Source organism: Pinus tabuliformis, chromosome 2_1 (assembly GCF_031772625.1).
Source record: "Pinus tabuliformis cultivar Carrire ecotype Pingquan chromosome 2_1, CPIR1, whole genome shotgun sequence".
In the NCBI taxonomy this organism is placed as follows: Eukaryota; Viridiplantae; Streptophyta; class Pinopsida; order Pinales; family Pinaceae; genus Pinus; species Pinus tabuliformis.
The window spans coordinates 878943750-878965716 of NC_142299.1; positions in this window are offsets into that span (position 1 = coordinate 878943750).

The window sequence follows — 21967 nt, forward strand, 5'->3', positions numbered from 1 at the left end:
AGTAAGAAAAAGGTTAACCAAGCACATATGGTGCACCACACTTCATCAGTTTACGATACCCGGATTGATAATTTATCTAGAGAAATTTAAGACGTTAAATTGACTAGACAGTTGATATGACATATAAGTCTTATAAATGAATCTAAAAGTCCACCCCACGGATCCAGTAGAGCATAGAAGGAGATTTTAGTATTGTGCCCAAGGAGTAGGGTTCATTACTTTTGATGTTGTCCAATTTTTACGAGTATGAGTATAGTTTCATGAATAATATTTGTTCATGTAATGATGGAATAATTATACTTGTGACGACTATTGAATCTAACTTTAATCGAAATAAATTTAGGGAATGGGAGCCTAGCAGGTAAATTTTCAAATTTGGCCGAGGGGATATGTGACAAACTGATGAAAGAATATTAGAGTAATCCTTGGACTGAATTGTGCTCTATTGACTCTAGCCTAGAACATGCCAAAATTGTGGAGATTGGCCCATCCAAAACTCTAAATATCAACCCCTCTCTCTCTGTTGAGTAGGAAGAATAGTTATGTAGTGTGTTGAGGCAACACTTGGATGCTTTTGCTTGGGATTATAAGGAAATGAAAGGTGTGCATCCCTCAGTTTGTACTCATCATATTTACATCAAAGAGGGATGCAAGCCTGTGTGCCAACCCTAGAGAAGGATGAACCCAAATCTTAAGGACATTGTGAAAGAGGAATTACAAAATCTACTGGATGCAGGGTTCATATATCCCATTTCAGATAGTGAGTGGGTATCCCCTCTTGTTTTAGTCCCCAAGAAAAATGGGAAGTGGAGGATCTATGTTGACTACTGAGAGCTTAACAAAGCTACAAAGAAGGACCATTTTCCTTTGTCCTTCATTTACCAAGTCCTAGATGGCCTTGCAGGAAATAAATTCTTCTCCTTCTTGTATGGATTTAGTGGATACAACCAAATATAGATCAACCTTGAATACCAAGATAAGACCACATTCACATGTCCTTGGGGTACCTTTTCCTATAGAGTCCTTTCATTTGGGTTGTGCAATGCCCTTGCTAAAATTTTCCATAGGGCAGTTCTAAGTATCTTTGTTGAACTTGTTCATGACACTGTCGAGATCTACATTGATGACTTCACTTCTTATGGATGTGACTTCCAGAAAGCTCTTTCTAATATGTGCAAAGTCTTAAAGAAATGCATTGAAATGAATCTTTCATTGAGTCCAGAGAAATGTGAATGTTTGATGAATGCAGAGACTATCCTTGGCCATTCTATATCTCATGAAGGGATACAGGTTGACCCAAACAAAATTTCCATCATCAAAAGGGTCCATATCCCTAAAAAACAAAGAGGTGTCAGGAGTTTCCCTGGATTAGCTGGGTATTATAGAAGGTTCATTAAAGACTTTAGTAAACTAGTTTCACCCTTGTTTGGACTATTGTCTAAAGATCCAGACCTTTGTTAGACAAACAACTAGAAAGAAGCCTTCTGAGTACTAAAAGACAAGCTGAACACTACACCCATTCTTAGAGGTTCCAATTGGGAATTACCTTTCCATATACATATAGATACCTCAGATAAAGTTGTAGGGGTTTCCTTAGGACAACTGTAAGACAAATTACCTTATGCTATATATTTCATCAGTAAGAACCTTTCTAAATCTGAGTTAAATTATATTGTCACTAAAAATGAACTTTTGGTTGTGGTACATCCTTTGAACAAGCTTATGCATTATATCACTGGTTATCAAACTTTTGTTCACACTTATCATGCAACGATTACGTATTTAATGAATAAACCTGATGTCAATGCTAGAATAATTAGATGGTTTTTATTATTGCAGCAATTTGATTTGATTATTATTGAAAAACCAAGGAAATAGAATGTGGTTGTAGATTTCTTGTCAAGACTAACCCTGTTTTCAGAAAAGGAAGAGATGGTGGATGATCAACTCCTAGATGAACACATCCTTGCCATATCGATGCTTTCTTCTTGGTTTGATGATATACCTAACTACTTGGTTGCTCAAAGGTTTCCTCCTCATCTATCCTCAAGGAGAAAAGCCAAATTATTAAGAAAAGTGCCCCATTCACTTGGATTAGGGGAAATCTTTTTAGATTGGGGCCAGATCAGATCTCGAGGATATGTGTGAGGGAAGAGGAGATATTTGACATTCCTCAGCATTCCATGATGGGGAAAAAGGTCATATTTTCATTAGGAAATGTTGGGATAGGTCCACCAAAATCCCTCCATCACTCATCCACTCCATATGGCTAAAATTCATCCACAAGATTCCACTTTGTCATGCATAAAGAAAAAACCCCAAAAAACTTTGTCTTCAACTTTTTCACCGCATACACCATCCTATGATGATCTTAATCATGTTCCCATACCTCCTATGCTTTGTCTAAGTTCTCGAATGCAATATGATGTCTTGAGGAGGGATGAAGTGACTGCTACTAGAAGGGGATCCTTCCTGTAGTAGCTTACACAGTGACAACAAAATTCTGAACCATTTTTTTTACAGCCTTAGACTAGAGGATCCAACAACCCTGAGGCATCATGAAGACATTACAGAAGTTGAGAAGGGACATGCCATCCCTATAAAATAGAAGACAGGTTATCCATCCACCAAAACAACAACATAATAAGCATTGGAAAGAGGCATGCACATGAAAGAGGGGATTTTGTCAGTAAAAAAAAAACAAGAAGTTATGAAGACCTGTGCAGAAGAAGACAAAGGAAACCAACACCTTCAAATTCATCATGTTATGAAGCTCAGTAGCAACATTAAGGAATCTCCAACAATTCGATATTAGGTAGGCTCAAGTATGACACCCCCCACCTCTTCCCTATACATATAATGAAAACATGTGTTTAATGATCAAGAATGGAATTTTTTATGTGTTGGAGGTGGTCAATAAAATTGGCCACCTTAAATTATTAAACTTCAGTGTATTCAACCACCATGCAATGTGGAAAATTCAATTTAGGTGGGGTGATGATTATGAGGAGTGGGGCCAACGGTTTAAAAAGGAAACTTGTGCAGATGCCAAGTCACCACAACACTCCAAGCCTTTACCACAAAAGGAATAAAACGTACAAGGATCTACTCCATTTGCATAATTAATTATTTATATAAAAAAAATTGGAGAATGACGAGCTAGATGCTACCAAAGACTACCTAGGGTTTACTTCTGCAAATAAAATAGCATGGTTTACTTCTGCAAACAAAATAACATGGTTTACTTCTGCAACTAGACTAGCCTTTTTCCTTTCATTCAATTTCAATTCAACATTTACCTTGAATGTATGGTACTTTCACTTCTATTGTAGAATCATGTTCATCTCCTTGCAATTGTGATTTATTTTTCTCTTTGTAGATAAGTGAAGGAGTGGTCTCTGAACATCTTGATATGATCTCATGATTGAGGGTGACATGAGTAGAACCTAACTTGTTTTGCATATAACATTGTCACCTCTAAGTTTGTATGAACCTTGGGTTGATAATTTAAGTTGAGAAGCCCTTGGGAGTTACAACATCCTTCTTGCAATACCAGGGCTCATCACCTTGCAAGAGAATTTGAGATGAAGGACATGAGCTTGATGCATTAATTCCTTGGGATGGAAGTGTTTCAGGATGATGGTGAGTTGTTTGTGAGCGAGGGGAAGTATTCCTCTGAAATATTTTATAGATTTCACATGGAGAACACCTGGATAGAAACATGGTTTACTTCTGCAAATAAAATAACATGGTTTACTTCTACAACTAGACTAGCATTTTTCCTTTCATGCAATTTCAATTCAACATTTACCTTGAATGTATGACACTTTCACTTCTATATTAGAATCATGTTAATCTCCTTACAATTGTGATTTATTTTTCTCTTTGTAGATAAGTGAAGGAGTGGTCTTTGAACACCTTGATATGATCTCATGATTGAGGGTGACATGAGTAGAACCTAACTTGTTTTTCATATAACATTGTCACCTCTAAGTTTGTACGAACTTCGGGTTGATAATTTAAGTTGAGAAGCCCTTGGGAGTTACAAAATCCTTGGTGCAATACTAGGGCTCATCACCTTGCAAGAGAATTTGAGATGAAGGACATGGGCTTGATGCATTAATTCCTTGGGATGGAAGTGTTGCAGGATGATGGTGAGTTGTTTGTGAGTGAGGGGAAGTATTCCTCTAAAATATTATAGAGATTTCACATGGAGAACTACAAGCCTATGGACACACCTTTAGCTACAAACTGGAGGAAGGAGAATGGTTCTTTAGGAGAGGCAGTAGATCCTACCATCTACATGCAACCTATGGGATCCTTGATGTATCTGGTAAACACAAGGCCCAACATGTGCTATGCAGTTAATCAGTTGAGTCAAGCGATGGGGAAGCCTACCAAGTTGTATTGGAAGAAAAAAAAGCATGTATTAAGATACTTCAGAGGCACAACCAAGTATGGGTTATGGTACAGGAGGACAAAGGGAGCGAAGCTCCAAGGCTTCACTGATGCAGATTGGGCAGGGAGTCCATCAAATAGGAAAAGTACTTCAGGTGCTATCTTCAATGTTGGATCTGCAACTATTTCCTGGTATAGCATGATACAAAGGTTTGTGGCACTCATCTCAACAGATGTTGAAAACATGGTTGCAAGTCAAGCAAAATATGAGGCCATATGGATGAGGAAAATACTTGTGGGCATTTTCAGTTAGGAGATGGATCCGACAATGATTTAGTGTGATAATCAGAGTTGTAATAAACTCTATGAAAATCTATTATTTCATGACAGGTCCAAGCACACTAATATTAGGTACCATCACTTACGGGATTGTGTGCAAAGGATAATTGTGATGCTACAATACATTCCAACTGAGGATTAGATGAAAATATCTCGACAAATGCATTATCAAGAGGCAAATTCCGTAGGAGCAAGATAGGGCTGATGCAAAATCTCTTTCTTGTTAAGAGGGAGGGTTAGAAATTGTAGCAAGAAAGGCTCAATTTGACTTGTGCCTTAGTCAAATTGAGTAATTTTTTTATATAGTATTTTGTCACACTCTTAGTCTCATATCTTGAAGTGTTGCACTTTGTGTCGTCAATGTTGCAAGTGTCGAAAAGTGATGAAAGTTGTCACAAACAATGTATTCACCATGAAACATGTTTGGAACATCCCTAAAGAAAAGGAAGAAAACTTTCCTTGAAATCATTCTGAAGAGCTTGTCAAAAACCTTGTTTTGCAAGCCCAACACTACTTTTATCAGGAAAATCGATGTTGGTAACCTTTGACATTACATATGTCTAGCACTTCCAGTGCTACTTTTATCAGGCAAATCTACGCTGGTCCTCTTCAGGAAGTTTTTCCCAAAATGGAGGAGAAGCTTCTCTTATTAGAAAGCTCAAGAACGATGAAGTGGTTTTAGGTAGATGAAGATTGGAATGAGACCTCCCATTCCTGACCATTGATCCTGTTATCACTCAGATTTTCCTTGAAGTTGTTGGAAGAGGAAAGGGGTCTGAGGTAACCACAAACCAACTTTTAGATACAGAATCTAGCCAATCTGTATCTAGAGAGGGCTCTCTCTTTATGATTTAGCTTGGTTTTGAAAGATATTAGGCTAGTTGTGAAGTTTAGGAGTTTTGTTTGAGTTTGGGTGGTGAGATTCAATAGCAGAGGGGTAAAACTAAGTAGCTTAGGCCATTGGGCTAATGGAGTCAAAGAAGATGGCTTAACTGGATTTGGTTTCTTAACAAAAGATGGTTTCACAGGGCAAGATGGTCAAACAGGGAACAAATAAAGACTTGGGATAAATGGAATGGGTTTAAAATGGGTGAAGGGCAGTTAAGAATCCTTCAGCATATTTAAAGAGGGAACTTGAATGATTACTACTAAAGAGCAGCTAAGAATTATTTAATAAATAATCAAAATGAACGAACTAGAAAACATGAGCAATTAAGATTTCACTGTTTATCCTAATTCAGAAGAAAACATGGAGAATAATAACGATTGAAAACAGAGTGCAATCAAGCATATTCTGAATTAATCTTTTTTGTTTATCATTCAGATGTGAAACATGGATGATATAATAAATGAGGAAAAATTTAAAACATAAGGTATAGAGGACTTATTGATCCGGTGTTTGATTCAAGAAATATGTGAAAAGTCCTTTGCTTCAATTCTTTATCCAGCAAGCCATACAAAAGTTGGTCCAACAACACTTTATTCCAAAATAGTCAATGTTATAGCAATGTCTAAGAATCCACCCTCAATACTCCAATTGAGGGGGTATTTATACAAAACCTTTTACAATGAAATATCTCATAACAAAGTGAGATATAAACTGGGGTGAATAATCATATCCTTCAAGAAAATAGGGCTAGAAGACCTCGTAGATGACAGATAAGGAAACCAAATGGTTTGCTGTCCCTATTTTCGAGAATGTGTTGGAGTTAGGCCCTATGATTTGGCCTCTTGCTGTCCTTGGTGTAATTATGTGCTGGTTGCACTGCTTTGACCTTCCTATTGATACACTTTACTTGCATCTGATACTATTTATCTGTTGATCTCTTTTCATCCTCTTTATCTTCATTGACTGTAGTAAAAATCAAAATTTACCTTTTACCTAGAACAAATTACAAAATTTCAAGCATTTCTTCGCACCATTTTGGCTGTGGTATTCTGTTTTTCTGAAGCTTTCTGAGGGTTTCATCTGTTTCTGTATACTTGAAAAATGTAGGCTGAATTGGGAACAAGTGTTTTAGTTCATGCTCGACATAGAATAAGTTCTCTAGGTTATCGTAGAGCACCCTGCTTGTAGGCAATGCTTTTATCCCTGCTGCACTTGTTGATGAACCTGCTTGGTTGCCTGCATAATTATTCAATTTCTCCACATAATCTTTATGCCTCATTAACCTGTCATTAATCACTAAAGGACTGGGTAGCCCTTTATTCTGCAAAATATCAAACTTCTCCATAAAAGCATTAATCTCTGCCCTCATGTCATGACATCTTCTTTCTAAATTCTGCATTAAAGTTTTCTTGGTTAATACCCTTTTGATTTCCAAAATGGTTTCTGTCTTGTCATTAATGCCTATTTCTTCCAGCTGTTCTTTATTTCTCATATTCAAAAAATGTATAAGCCTGTTGGCTTCCTCGGGCATTTTTCCTAATTCTGCTCTTGTTCTTTGGATTTCTTCTTGGGTTGCCTTCACAATATCAATCTGCTGAAAAATTACTTGGATAGAAGGTCAAACATCATTTATGGATTGAGTGATGTTGGCCCAAATAATTCTCTTGATCTCTGTTAGAGGCTTGTCAAATGTAAGATCCTTCTCCAATGATTTTACTTTGTTATCTAACACTTTAATCTCTCTTGTCTTTTCTGCAACATTTATCTTTGAGAGATCATAGCTTTGTTCTATTTCGGCATATTGCTCCTTTAGATTATTTAGTTCTGAAACTTGTAGTTTCAGGTCCTCCATTGATTTTATTAGCTCTTCTGTGCTCAAATTAGTAGTACTGCCCTGTGCTACACCTGTTGTTCCTGTTGTTGCTGTACCTGTAACTACCTCTGCTGTGACTGCTGGAATATTTGGTGCCAATTCTACTCCAAGAGTTGATGGTACTGTTGTTGATACTACTGGTATTACATTGGGAGGCTAGGAGGTCGACTCTCCCTGCTTGTCCTTCAATGCCTTTTCAAGTGCTTGCTCAGTATCATTCAGTCTTTCATTAAGCTTTAAGAACAAATCCATAATTTCTTCTTCATATTTTTGCTTTATAACCTCATCAGTCTGTGGGTGCCTTGAAGGAGGTAGCTTTAGTTGTTTCCTTAGGGCAGCAATATCTTCATCTTTCTTTTTTATTAAGGCTTCTGTAGCCTTTGCATCTTTGAGATCATGGCCCAATCCAATAATTATTTCTTCTAAGGTTTTTATTCTATTATCTTTGGCTTGAGAGGAGGACTTTTCCAAGTGTAGTTGAGTAGTAATGTTGTCCAAATAATTTTTTAACCTGTGGGCCATCATTGCCTTGCTAATCAAGGTTGAGTAAATCATTTCTCCCATTTGCTTATGCAACTCAATTTGATCCAAAGGATGAATATCCTTTTCCATGACTTCAAAATTTGTTCTGAGATAATCTGCTGCTGATCTAGGTTGTTGCACCTTGGGCTTGAAATAGCTCATTATCACCTTGCCTTCTTTGATGTCATAGGCTGAAATCAACCTTTGTTGTTTTGTAGGAGCCATCTTCAAATATCGGTTATAAACCTGCAGCCTCAATGGATCATTCCTAGCTTTTATTTCTGTGAATGTTTTCTTGATGTCTGAGGCATCAGTCCCTGGTGGCTTGGAAGAATATATCTCTACGCTTTTATGCCTTTATAGCTCCTACCTCTAAGAGCTAGTGGATGTTCCTCCTATTGGGAAATTTTTCCGGCTTTCCACTCTTTCTTCCCTTTGACTATCTATATTTTCTTCTGCAAATTCCTCCTCTAAAAGGGGATTTAATCTCTATCTCTTTGTTCCAGGCTGTCCTAATGGTTCACTAGCAGGGGTAGTTTTTTCCCTATCTCTCTTTTTGTTTCTTTCCTCATTTAAAGGAGTTTGCAGAATTGGAGGCTCTCCTATATTGACCTGAGTGAGAGGAGTCTGTATTTGAGCCTGTTCTCTGGAAGTTTCAAGTTGTTTGGACATTGTAGGCTATTTAGTGTGTTGAAAGCTGGTCTCTAATTCCTTTCCCTTTGATGACCCTGTAGCTGGTATACTTGTTTCCTGTGAAGGTTGTTGAGAGGTTCCAGCACTGGAGGCACCAAATCCCGACCTTTGAGATAAGTTAAATGATACCTACCCAAAAGAATCCAAGTCAAGTGTTTTCTCAAGATCTCTCATAACTTTCTCAAAATTGACCTGTTCACTATCATGCTCTACTAGGGTACCTTCCTTCCATTCATCCATATTTGCATGTTTTTCAATTTCTGGAATTCTATGGTGAATATATGGGCACAACACGTTCTTCATTCTCCTATCACATATAAAATTGTTAGGATCATATGGTTTCCACTCAAAACTCTTTTGTAACTTAAGTTGCTCTTCTAAAAAAATTTCTGCTTCTTTCCATGCTTCCCTAGTGTTGCAGACAAAAGGGCTTAGCTGGTTATTTATTCTAAGCTGAGATTTCTTCTTGGCATTACAAAAATGGACTAAGTCTGCATTTATAATTTGCCTGAAATGTTCCAGTGCAAAGAGTCTCATTGGAACATATTTTGGCAGCTTAAAAGGGCAGAGTTCACATCCATAAATCCTGATTTCTGTGTGATTCTTATATAGGTACCAGTCACCTATCCTGTATTGCTTGGAGAACTAGAGGATTTTCTTCATATCACCATTTATCCTAGGAGGGGAAACTCCTGTCAATAAAGTGGTTGTTGGATGGACAAATAGGTCAATGAACTCATTGTAGGTGTAAGGGGTCTCAAGGGATTTATGGAAAATGGGACTCCAAAAAATGACAGACCTTGGATTGCCTCTAGTATCAAGTTTCTTGACAGGGAAAGGGAAGCTATCTGACTGATAATACAACAGAAGATGATAGATGAAAGTAGTGTATTTGAAGACTCCTTCATTGTCTAGTCTTAGGAATTGGTCATGAATTTTGTTGGCAATATAAGAGGCATAATCATATTTAACAGTAGGGGGCTGTCCAGGAGTAAAAATTGATAATAACACTAAGGTTATCTCATCGACATACTCTCTGGAGTTGAATCCCATGATTGAGGCTATCATATCAATAATAATTCTTCCTGTATCTGTAAAGCAAACCTGCAGATAAGGAGGTGGGCCTTTAGGCTGATGTTTAGGGTCCATGAACATCTGACAGATGCGAGTCAGTTCTGCTTGAGACAATTGGGGAGCTCTTTCAAGTAAGTATCCCATAGAAAGGGGAGTGAGAGCATGATGTTAGAAAATTATATATTACGGAGCAATGGACCACATAAAATATTGCAGAAATATAAACACAGAAAAATGCACAAAACAAGAGAGACATAGATATACGTGGTTCACCCAGTTTGGGCTACGTCCACCCCGAACAACCAGTCCTTCCTTTCTATTATCCAGCAAAATGAAGAGACACAACCTACAGCAAATCCGCTGTAATATCCTCTGTTTTCTTTCACAGTCTCACCTCTCTGTTTCTCGCTCACAGAATACACATCTATTTCACAGCCTCAGATACAATACCCTCATACAAAGAGAGGGGTTTCCTTCTAGGGCAAAAAACCCTAAACTAAACATAAGTTCTACCGTCAGATCATCCACCTAATAAACGACCCAGATTGACTAGAAATTACTATACTTTTACAAGGCAATTTTACATTTGTTTTTAGCTTCGGGGGCGCTGCCCCCGAGCCCCCGTTGGGGGACCGCTGGCCCCCGGACCCCCCATCCGGGGGGGACCAACCCCCCCGGACCCTTGCGGGGGGGACAAGTCCCCCCCGCACCCCCCCCGCGTGGAGGGGTGTACAAGACTTCCTGGGGTATACATCCGGCTGAAACAAATACCTTTGAACAATCATGCTCCACACACAACACATGACTGGAATGGAATTACAACGTTTCATTGATAGACTAAGCAGTTAAGGGAAAAAGGACTCCTTGGCTTGGGGACATGACTGCTCTTTGATTAGGATCATAATTGGCACAGCAGTGATGAATGATATCTGGGAAAACATGGACTGAAGGGAGGAAGTACATGGGAAGGTTGGATTCCCACAGTCCTAAGATGTTAGAGCCATTAAGATAGCTGTCTCTGGCTTGGAAAAAGATCTTAAGGTGGTTTTAATTACCTGATAAGTCTTTTATCTAAAAATATTTATCGTCCAAAGGCAGATAATCTAAATCTTTGTGAGGGGTGTTCATAGGTACAACATTCAGAGCTATAGGAGTTTCCATCACTGGTTCTTGTGGATTCAGGAATGGAACTTGGGTTTTCTATGAAAAATAGTGAAAACAACAGGTTTGGGAACCTATATAGTGAACAATGACTTGAATGTATAGCGAAATTGGTCCTTTCTGTGGAATATTCAGTATAAAACCAAAACTTGCAGGGTTTCGGTGGAAATGGATAAATACCTGTAATGGGAAAGTGAACAGTATAATGGCTGGTTGGATAACCGGTCCCGGGCTGAGTTGCTGCAAGTTTCTTGATCAGGTGGCGTTTGGAAAGCTTTGGCAGTTGACTGGGACGTCGCTTTGCATGGGAAACCAGTTGCAGCATATAACAGTGAAAATGACATTACATTGGTTTTATTTGCAAAATCTAGGTTGGCGGGGGGTTTTTTGGATTTATCAGTCGGGTGACGTATGTGGGGAAATGACGTTTTGTCGTTTTTTGGGGGGTGCTAAGTGGTATGTGCTCGCATCGCTTTTGGAGGTGGGCTGTTTTCAGCCGGGGGGCCGCGATTCCATGGATTGTCTGACGCGTGGCAGGGTACGGTTTTGAAAACTGCCTGGTGATCACGCGTTAAAGCACGGTCACTAGGGGAGGCGCGATATCACTAATGATTGTCGGATGTGGGGAGCATGATCGGACGGTGGACGGGTGAGGGATATGGCGAGGCTTTACTGCAGCGGGCCCAATATAATTAAAAAGTTAATTAACTATATCAGGGTGATCGTGAATGGATGGGAAGGCTATTAACTAATCGTAAGGGTTAATTAATCCCTTTTTGCACAGCGGGAGGCTTAGTTTCTTAATGAATCAATGATTAATCCATTAACCCGACTTTAACACTATTTATGGTTATATTTAACCGGGTCAGGATATATAAGATTTTGGGATTTTTTTATATATATTTAATAATATGGGATAGGGTGAATTTCTTCGGGAGTTATATAATATAAGTCAGAGATTAATATGATAAATGAGATGAAAGCACTAAGAAAAATCATTTGTCGACGCGTTTCGAACCACACTAGTTGGTTCGAAACGCGTCGACAAATGATTTTCCATGTGATTTTCGCCGAAATCTTTCTCTAACATAATATGGATCACAGAAGCCTAAACTCTATTATGAAAGCACTAAGTTAAAAAAATTTGGGTATACATTTAAACTTAGGCTGTAAGTGAAAAAATGGGTTATTTAGGTGATATTGTGTATTTTCCTAAGTAAAATAGGATTTTATTTAGGAAAAGACTTATGAGAATGAACGAATAATTTATGGATGGTTTAAGTACTTAGGCTTTTTAAATCATTGGGCCGAGGGTCCGGTCCCTCCAAAAGTCAGAGAAATGCTCTGAGCCCCTTTAATTTTCAAAGACCTTAATACTTTAGGGGGAATTAGTGAAATCTTTAGGGAAAAATGTGAAGGGAAGTTAATTATTTGACCTTGTTTTGCTTGAACTACATCAAGTGAAATGTCTGCCTTGCACTTGTGATAAAAGTGAAAATTAACACATTTAGAGACATTATCCATCACAAGTAATTCTGCAACACCATCTACCTACCCTACCTACTTTAGCCTAACATTTTTTCTTCTTTATTAGGGTGCACTTGGATTGGCAAACCCTTATCACACTTTTTCTTTTACATATAGAAATCTATCTAAGTCTAACCTTATTACATCCAAGGGCTTAGATTAAATTGTTGAGCTCCTTTTATTCACTCTACCTATCTACTTATCTGCCAAGATTAAACAGTTTGGTCAGATTTTATTCTCTACTTCTAAAACATGAAATTCAAATATGAACTAGCCAAGCTTAAACTATTTGACTGTTCACCAATTGTGGCATAAGTTACAAGTTGCACACAATTTGATTATTACATAAGAGTAAAAAGTAGTGGCATTTAGACTTGCACACTTTCCTTGGTCTTTCTTTTGGTGGGGTTCATTTTTCTTCATTTTTTTGACCATTTTATTTCTTTTCACCCTTTGATTTTTCTTTTAGGGTATACCCTCTTTACATTTTTTAAATTTTTTTGATTTTTTTAACAATATGGAAAACCTTTGCAACAAATAAAGGCATGAACATATTACATAGCCCATTAAGTCAATCATGAAATATGACACCTATTGGTATAGGAGCATAACACTGGCTCCACTTGGGGATGGCTTTTCCTAGTGAAAAGTCAAGAACAGTAGGTCAGATGGCCCCAAAATGGCTTTGACTATGGTCTGAAATCTCCTTCTGCTTGTTGCTTTATTGTATGTATGACAGTAACACTTATGAATCTTAGGGCCTTCTCTCCGGGCTTCAACTCGAGCAAGTTACTATCCAATCCAAACTGTGACATTACCAAGGATATAGTATTTACATGTTAAAGTTAGAATATATTAAAAAGTAGAATCATAGTAATGCTTCAGCATCCGACCATTAACTGACCCTTCTTCTGTTTCTGTGCCATCCAAGTTTTTGAGATAGTAAGTATTGTTCCCTTGTAAGGCATGGATAATAAAAGGTCCTTTCCATAGGAAGTCAAACTTCTCATGTTTTCCCTTATCCTCTCTCCTGGAATCCCATCTTAAAACTTTGTCTCCAAGGTAGAAATATTCTGCCTTGGTTCTTTTATCAAATATTTTCTTAAGTTTCTCTTGTAACACTTGGGATCTCTGATACACTTCCTCTCTGGTCTGCTGCAAATGGATGGTCTGGTTTATCCTCCTTTGAATATCATTGGGTTCCACTTGAGCTTCTTGAAGTAATTTCATTACAGGAACTCCTAAAGATGAAGGAAATACAACTTCCATGCCATAGACTAATTCATAAGGACTAGTTCCAATAGATTTCTTGGTGGTAAGTCTGTCTGCCCATAGTGCATTAGTAAGTTTCTTGTGCCAATTTTTCTTGTTCTCTTCCAATAATTTCTTAATAATATTAATTAGGCTTTTGTTGGAAGACTCAGCTAGACCATTACCTTGAGGGTAATAGGCTATGGAATGGCCTAAAGTGATATGGTACTTATTATAAAAACTTATCATTTTCTTGGATTTGAAGGCAACAACATTATCAGTTATGATCTTCTCAGGACAGCCAAATCTAGACAATATGTTGGTTTCTAGGAATCCTATAATCACTGTGTCATTGGCTTGTCTAGAAGGAATGACTTCTATCCATTTGGTGAAATAATCTGTGGCAGTGAGAATCCATTTGTGTTGGCCAGAGGAGGGAGGATGGATTTCTCCAATGAAGTCCATGCCCCATTGTTGGAAGGGTTTTTCAGTGGAAATTGGTCTCAGGGGTAAAGGTAATAGTTTTCTCTTGCCTTCAAAAATTTGACATTTATGGCAAGCAGTGACAAATTTCTTTACATCAGTGAACAAGGTTGGCCAATAAAATCCAGCCCTCAGGATCTTGTCTGCAGTTGCTTTCCAGTAAAGGTGTCCACCACAGTCTCCTGCATGAAATTCTTTGAGAACCTTTTCAGCTTCTTCTTTTAATAAATAGTTCAATAGAATACCTTCATGATTTTTCCAAAAAAGATAATTATCTAAAATACAAAACTTTGAAGCTTTCATCTTTAAAAAACTTTTCTTTGTTCTGGATAACCCTGGAGGAGCCTGCAGGTTTAATAATACATAAGTTACATCAGCATACCAAGGTGAATCTAAGAAGGCCTGGCTGATTTGTGGAGTCGCCATCTCTTGTTTATTATCCAGTTCATTAATGTCTAGGGCTTGACAATTTATTTCAGTCATGAGTTTGGCCAATCCCTGTCCTTTTATAAGCTTTGTAGGTTTTATTTCAATATCGTACTCCATTATAGTAGCGATCCATTTACCTCGTTTGCTCTCAATTCCATCCTGAGTTAAGATGTCTTTGACAACAACATTTGGTACATAGGCTATTACATGGGAATACAATATGTAGACTCTAAAGTCTTTAATAGCTTTTACAAGTGCAAAAGCTTGTTTTTCCATGATTTTGTATTTTAGTGGTGCATCCCTAAGTGCTTTACTAAAAAAGGCTATAGGTTTTTCACATCCTTGATCATCCTTCTGTAGTAAAACAACTGCTATGGTGTGTTCTGATGCAAATGAAAATATTATGAAGTCTCTATCAAACTTTGGACTTGTAAGGACCGGTGTTCTGGTCAAAGCCATTTTAATTTCTTCAAAGGCTTGTTTGGCTTCAACTGTCCATTTAATACTTGAATCCTTTTTCAACAAGTTATTAAGCAATCTAATTAATTCAGCTAAATTAGATATAAATCTTCTTAAAAAGTTAATCTTTCCTAGGAAATCTTGAAGTTCTTTGACATTTCTAGGGTGGGGTATTTGCAGAATAGCTTCTATTCTAGCAGGATCAATTCTGATGCCCTCTTTGGAGATAATATGGCCTAAAAGTTTGCCTTCCTCTAGACCAAATAAGGACTTTTTAGGATTTAAATAAATACCATATTTTCTACATTTCAAGAACACTTGTCTCAGATGATCCAAATGTTGCTGATCTGATTTAGAAAAAACAGTCAGGTCATCTAGATATATAACCAGAAAATCATGAATTTCTTTTGCAAATGCTATGTCCATTGCTCTTTGGAAGGTCGCCCCTGCATTTTTAAGACCAAATGGCATTTTAACATATTTGAATGTGCCCCACGGTGTTGTAAAAGCAGTCTTTCCAGGTCATCAGGATGAACCAGAATCTGGTTATAGCCTCAGAACCCATCCAAGAGTGAAATCCTAGAAGCACCTACCACCCTCTGTAAACGTGATCCATCTTGGGTAAATGGTAATTTTCCTTCAGAGAAACCTTATTAACATTCCTTAAATCAACACATAATCTGATTTCTCCAGTTTTCTTCCTAGTAGGTACCAGATTAGACACCCACTCTGAAAATCTGATAGGAGCAATTATCCCTACTTCATACATTCGTTTGATTTCTTTTTCAATTAAGGGAAGCAGTAAAGGGTTAATTCTTCTGAGCTTTTGCTTGAATGGTTTCTGATTCTCCTTCAGAGGTATTGTATGCTGAATTATGGAGGTGTCATAAGATTTCAGGTCTTCATAACTCTAGGCAAAGACATCTTATAATTCTCTCATTAGTTCAACATATTTAAGTTTCTTGTCAGGGGGCAAAGATTTAGATAACTTTACCATTTTCGGATCTTCCTCAGTTCCCAAATTATAGTCCTCAATATCTGTTTTTAAGGGTTCCATCTTAGGTTTCTTTGGAACATCATTAAAATCAAAGAGATCTTCCAAAGGAGTTAATCCTTGAGGCAAATGATTGTCTTTTAAATTGATTACTTCAGATTCTCCTTCAATAATTTCATCAATATCCATTTCTTTAAGATCCTGCATTTCTTTGTTGGTAAATTTTGTTGGGTGAAGCATTTGAGTTGCACTTTCTACTGAAATGTCTATTTCTATCTTATTTGTTTGATCAAACTCACTAATTGTATCTAAATCTATGTTAATGTTATAAAATTCTTCATCTAAGGTCAAGAAATTGTTAATCTGCTTATCACTATCAAACACTTGCCAGTTCTTCAAATTGTCAGGTATAGCTGGCCTATGTCTAATCTCAGCTGTGAACTGATGATTAGGTTCGAATGGTAATTTGTAGGTGCTGGCAAACATTGCCAGACTATGAGCTTGCAAGTTATGTTTTCTTGGGATTTTGGCAAGCTTAGTTTCTAGAAATGTGTTGAGAATCTCTATCATTGTATCTCTGTAATACTTCAATCTGGGATCATTTGTTGAATATTGTCCTTTAATCTGTTGAACTATTAACTCAGAATCTCCTAAGACAGACACCCTAATTGCTCCTAATCTTTTAATCAATTTAAGACCTAGCAACAGAGCTTCATATTCTGCCATATTATTGGTGCATCTAAAGTTTAATCTGTAGGCATGGCCTTCAACATGATCGTTTTCAAGATTGTGCACCCAAACTCCTGCTCCTGCTCCTAATTTGTTAACTGAACCATCAAATTCTAAGTGCTAGAGAATTTCATGTTCATAATTGGTGTCAGGAGTCTCAGGAATCTGTTTAATAGGGAGATCTGGTTTTTTAGTTTCTTCCGGTTTCTCTTGGGTGTCTGATGTTTCATTGTTCTCAGAAATTTCTTGTATTTGAACACTAGATTTTTCATTTGTAATTTCTTTTGGTTCTGCTGCTAAAACTTCCAATTCATTTGAGGAATCACTTTCAGCATTATAAAGAATGAAAGAATCCATATTAGAGTGTACTGAGTAGATAGGGAAATTTTGGGGTTTCTCCTGACTACTTACAACATATTTCATTAAGGTTTCTCTATATAGTTTCTTAGGCTGACCAAACACTGAAATAGTAGCATAAGACTTGTCCACTTATAGAGATCCTTGAAGCTTTGCACCCTAAGACCTGGACAATAACATGCCATACTTTGGTGGAATATCAGCTACTACTATGTCCATTAAGATTGTTTTGGCTGGATATTGAACTAGCGATACACACAAGTCTTTGATTAATCCTAAACATCTGACCTGACTTGAGTCGAAAGAAAAGAGGTCTTTATACAGCCTGGTGATGTCTAGGTCCAATTTCTCCATTACAGGTTTAGGCATTAAGTTATGAGATGCACCAGAATCAAACATGGCATTATGAAGTATTTTATCATGTATGTTCAAACTTACATAGAAAGGAGGGATTCCTCCATCTACTGATTTCCCATTCACTTCAGGGCCAAAAATCAATTCAAGCTGGTCATCAAAAACATTTACTGAATCTTCATTAATAGGGATTTTGAGTGATCTACTGATTTGGCTTTTGTAGACGTCATGTTTAGCCAATTTAGACAATGGAACAACTATTTTTAATTTGCCTACTTCAGCTTCTAGATTAAAAGGTTTTTCACTCTGAGTTCTTGTATTTCGGACAGTTGGATTCTCTTTTTCTTCTGTATTCTCTGTGTTTCTCTCCTTTTCAGGAGTGGGATTATGGGCTGAAGTTGTTTCCAAATCAACTTTTGGAGGTTCTTCCACGTTTCCTTTGGAAGGAATAGAAGTGGAAGGTTGTCTATTATTTGGTTGATTATCAGATACATCTTCAATAATTGGGTTATCTGGATTAGGATCTGTTTTGGAAAGAATATGTACAGGGATGGTATTGGTCTTACCTTTGTTAGGTTGCTTTGTGGATTTCTGTTTATTGGTTTCAGTGATATCTATTCTTCTGCTCCTCAGGTTATATTGTTTGTGGACTTCATAAATGGCTGTATCATATCCCTCCCTAAAGTCAAATGATTCACCTGACTGAGTTTGGAATTGTTTAAGAATGTGAGCTTCTTGATCCTCTTGGGTCAAGAAAACTTGTTGTTCATTGTTGAGTCCCATCAAATTGATTTGGGTATCTTCTGTTGGTTCATCAGAAGTTGAGGCTTCAACATAATTTTCTTGGAATGGGGGCCTAAGGTTTTGATCAGGGCCAGTCTTTCCAGTGTTCGGGTTTTGGTTCTCCCTGAAATTTGGATTTCTCCCAGTATTACTTGGTTGACCATCCCAAGGGGATTTCCTTCCAATAGTTTCTACTCTATCTCCTAGCCTATCCATTCCTTTAATAATAGCATCTAGTTTCTGTTCCAAGGCTGAGGGCTCTTCTTTCAAAGACATCCTCCTTTCACTTCTGGCTTTAGCTCGTTCGGATATCAAGTTGGCTTCGACACTGATAGCTATACTTTGCATATCTTCTAAAGTTCGAGGAGCTCTTTCCCTAAGTTGGTATGCCATATCAGAATCAAATCCATCAGGGAATTTGATCAATGCCAAATCTGGAGGAGGTCTGAGGTTTTGAGGGATATCATTGTAAACATTATTCAACCTAGTACAATAATCTTGTACAGTTTCTTGTGTTCCTCTCTTCAAGTTTTCATATTCTGATAAGATCTGGAGATGATCTTTCTTATTTTCCCATCTGTTTAAGAATGTTGTATACAGAGCTTGTAGGTCATTGATACTGTTTGCAGGGAGGGCTCTAAACCAGGTTCTAACATCTCCAGTCAGACTTTGAATGAAGATTCTCATTCTGACATCATCTGTATCAATTTCATATATCTCAAAGTAGTCTGTCATCTTTTTGGTATGTTGTTGTGCAGTGTAAGTGCCAGAACCATCGAAAGGGGTGATTTTACTTTGATAATCTTGGGGCATAGCCCTTGGATTGGCTGGCAAAACCAGAGGAGTGTATTTGTTTGCCATTGCAGTAGATAGGGTTGAAACAACAGCTGGGGTTGGTCTTGGAGTGGTGGGTGGAGGGGTGGAAGGGGTGGTTTGAGGTTGAGATGTCAGAGGTGCTATTGATGAACTAGGAGAGGCTGAAGTGATTACAGAAAGGCTTGGTGTTTCTATAGAGGTAAGCTCAGATTGAATGGAATTCTACAAATGTCTGTCAAGATGTGAAGTGACAATCTCAAGTTGTAAATCTTCGATAAATAATGGGTCATGAACTGTGTGGGCTAACCCAGACTCAGAAAAGGTTACAAATAAAGAAGTCTCAAAATACTCATCAAAGGGTTCGTCCTCAAGGTAAATCCACTTCACAGGATAGGATTTTGATCTGTATAAAGGCCGAGAACTAGCAGAACTCTCTTGGCTTTCTTGTCTCCTAAGAATCCTAGGGATCAGATTAGGGTTCTCAAACACAGGTGGTGGATTTGGATCAGGGTTAGCTCTGGTGTAATGAGTCCTTTCTGAAGCTAGGTTTCTAGGTATGTTTTGGTTTTTTCTCTAAATGGGTTGGACAATACAACTTCTTACAGTTTCTTTAAGAGGCTTTAGGTATGGGATTTGAACTTTCTTAAAGACTTATTTGATAAGAGGAATTGATCAAGTATTTGAAACCAAATGTTCAATCCGTAAACTAGACCGAATATAGACTGAAGCAACATTAATTTACTTATGCAATTGCAAAGCAAGAGTAGTTCAAAGGCTACCTGGCTAACTTCAGGCTCCGTCTGTAGCTTATAAAGTAAACAATAGTAACAAACAAATTATTCAGATCCCTAGTGGAGTCGCCACTATGTTATCACTCAGATTTTCCTTGAAGTTGTTGGAAGAGGAAAGGATCTGAGGTAACCACAAACCAACTTTTAGATACAGAATCTAGCCAATTTGTATCCAGAGAGGGTTCTATCTTTATGATTTAGCTTGGTTTTGAAAGATATTAGACTAGTTGTGAAGTTTAGGAGTTTTGTTTGAGTTTGGGTGGTGAGATTCAATAGTAGAGGGGTAAAACTGAGTAGCTTAGGCCATTGGGCTAATGGAGTCAAAGTAGATGGCTTAACTGGATTCGGTTTCTTAACAAAAGATGGCTTCACAGGGCAAGATGGTCAAACATGGAACAAACAAAGACTTGGGATAAATGGAATGGGTTTAAAATGGGTGAAGGGCAGTTAAGAATCCTTCAACATATTTAAAGAGAGAACTTGAATGATTACTACTAAAGAGCAGTTAAGAATTCTTTAATAAATAATCAAAATGAACGAACTAGAAAACATGAGCAATTAAGATTTCACTGTTTATCCTAATTCAGAAGAAAACATGGAGAATAATAACGATTGAAAACAGAGTGCAATCAAGCATATTCTGAATTAATCTTTTTTGTTTATCATTCAGATGTGAAACATGGATGATATAATAAACAAGGAAAACTTTAAAACATAAGGTATAGAGGACTTATTGATCCGGTGTTTGATTCAAGAAATCTGTGAAAAGTCCTTTGCTTCAATTCTTTATCCAGCAAGCCATACAAAAGTTGGTCCAACAACACTTTATTCCAAAATAGTCAATGTTACAGCAATGTCTAAGAATCCACCTCAATACTCCAATTGAGGGGGTATTTATACAAAACTTTTTACAATGAAATATCTCATAACAAAGTGAGATATAAACTGGGGTGACTAATCATATCCTTCAAGAAAATAGGGCTAGAAGACCTCGTAGATGACAAATAAGGTAACCGAATGGTTTGCTGTCCCTATTTTCGAGAATGTGTTGGAGTTAGGCCCTATGATTTGGCCTCTTGCTATCCTTGGTGTAATTATGTGTTGGTTGCTCTGTTTTGACCTTCCTACTGATACACTTTACCTGCATCTGATACTCTTTATCTGTTGATCTCTTTTCATCCTCTTTATCTTCATTGACTGTAGTAAAAATCAAAATTTACCTTTTACCTAGAATAAATTACAAAATTTCAAGCATTTCTTCCCACCATTTTGGCTGTGGTATTTTGGTTTTCTGAAGCTTTCTGAGGGTTTCATCTGTTTTTGTATACTTGAAAAATGTAGGCTGAATTGGGAACAAGTGTTTTAGTTCATGCTCGACATAGAATAAGTTCTCTAGGTTATCGTAGAGCACCCTGCCTGTAAGCAATGCTTTTATCCCTGCTGCACTTGTTAATGAACTTGCTTGGTTTCCTGCATAATTATTCAATTTCTCCACATAATCTTTATGTCTCATTAACCTATCATTAATCACTAAAGGACTGGGTAGCCCTTTATTCTGCAAAATATCAAACTTCTCCATAAAAGCATTAATCTCTGCCCTCATGTCATGACATCTTCTTTCTAAATTCTGCATTAAAGTTTTCTTGGTTAATACCCTTTTGATTTCCAAAATGGTTTCTGTCCTGTCATTAATGCCTATTTCTTCCAGTTGTTCTTTATTTCTCGTATTCAAAAAATGTATAAGCTTGTTGGCTTCCTCAGGCATTTTTCCTAATTCTGCTCTTGTTCTTTGGATTTCTTCTTGGGCTACCTTCACAAGATCAATCTACTCAAAAATTACTTGGATAGAAGGCCAAACATCATTTATGGATTAAGTGATGTTGGCCCAAAGAATTCTCTTGATCTCTGTTAGAGGCTTGTCAAATGTAAGATCCTTCTCCAATGATTTTACTTTGTTTTCTAACACTTTAATCTCTCTTGTCTTTTCTGCAACATTTATCTTTGAGAGATCATAGCTTTATTCCATTTTGGCATATTGCTCCTTT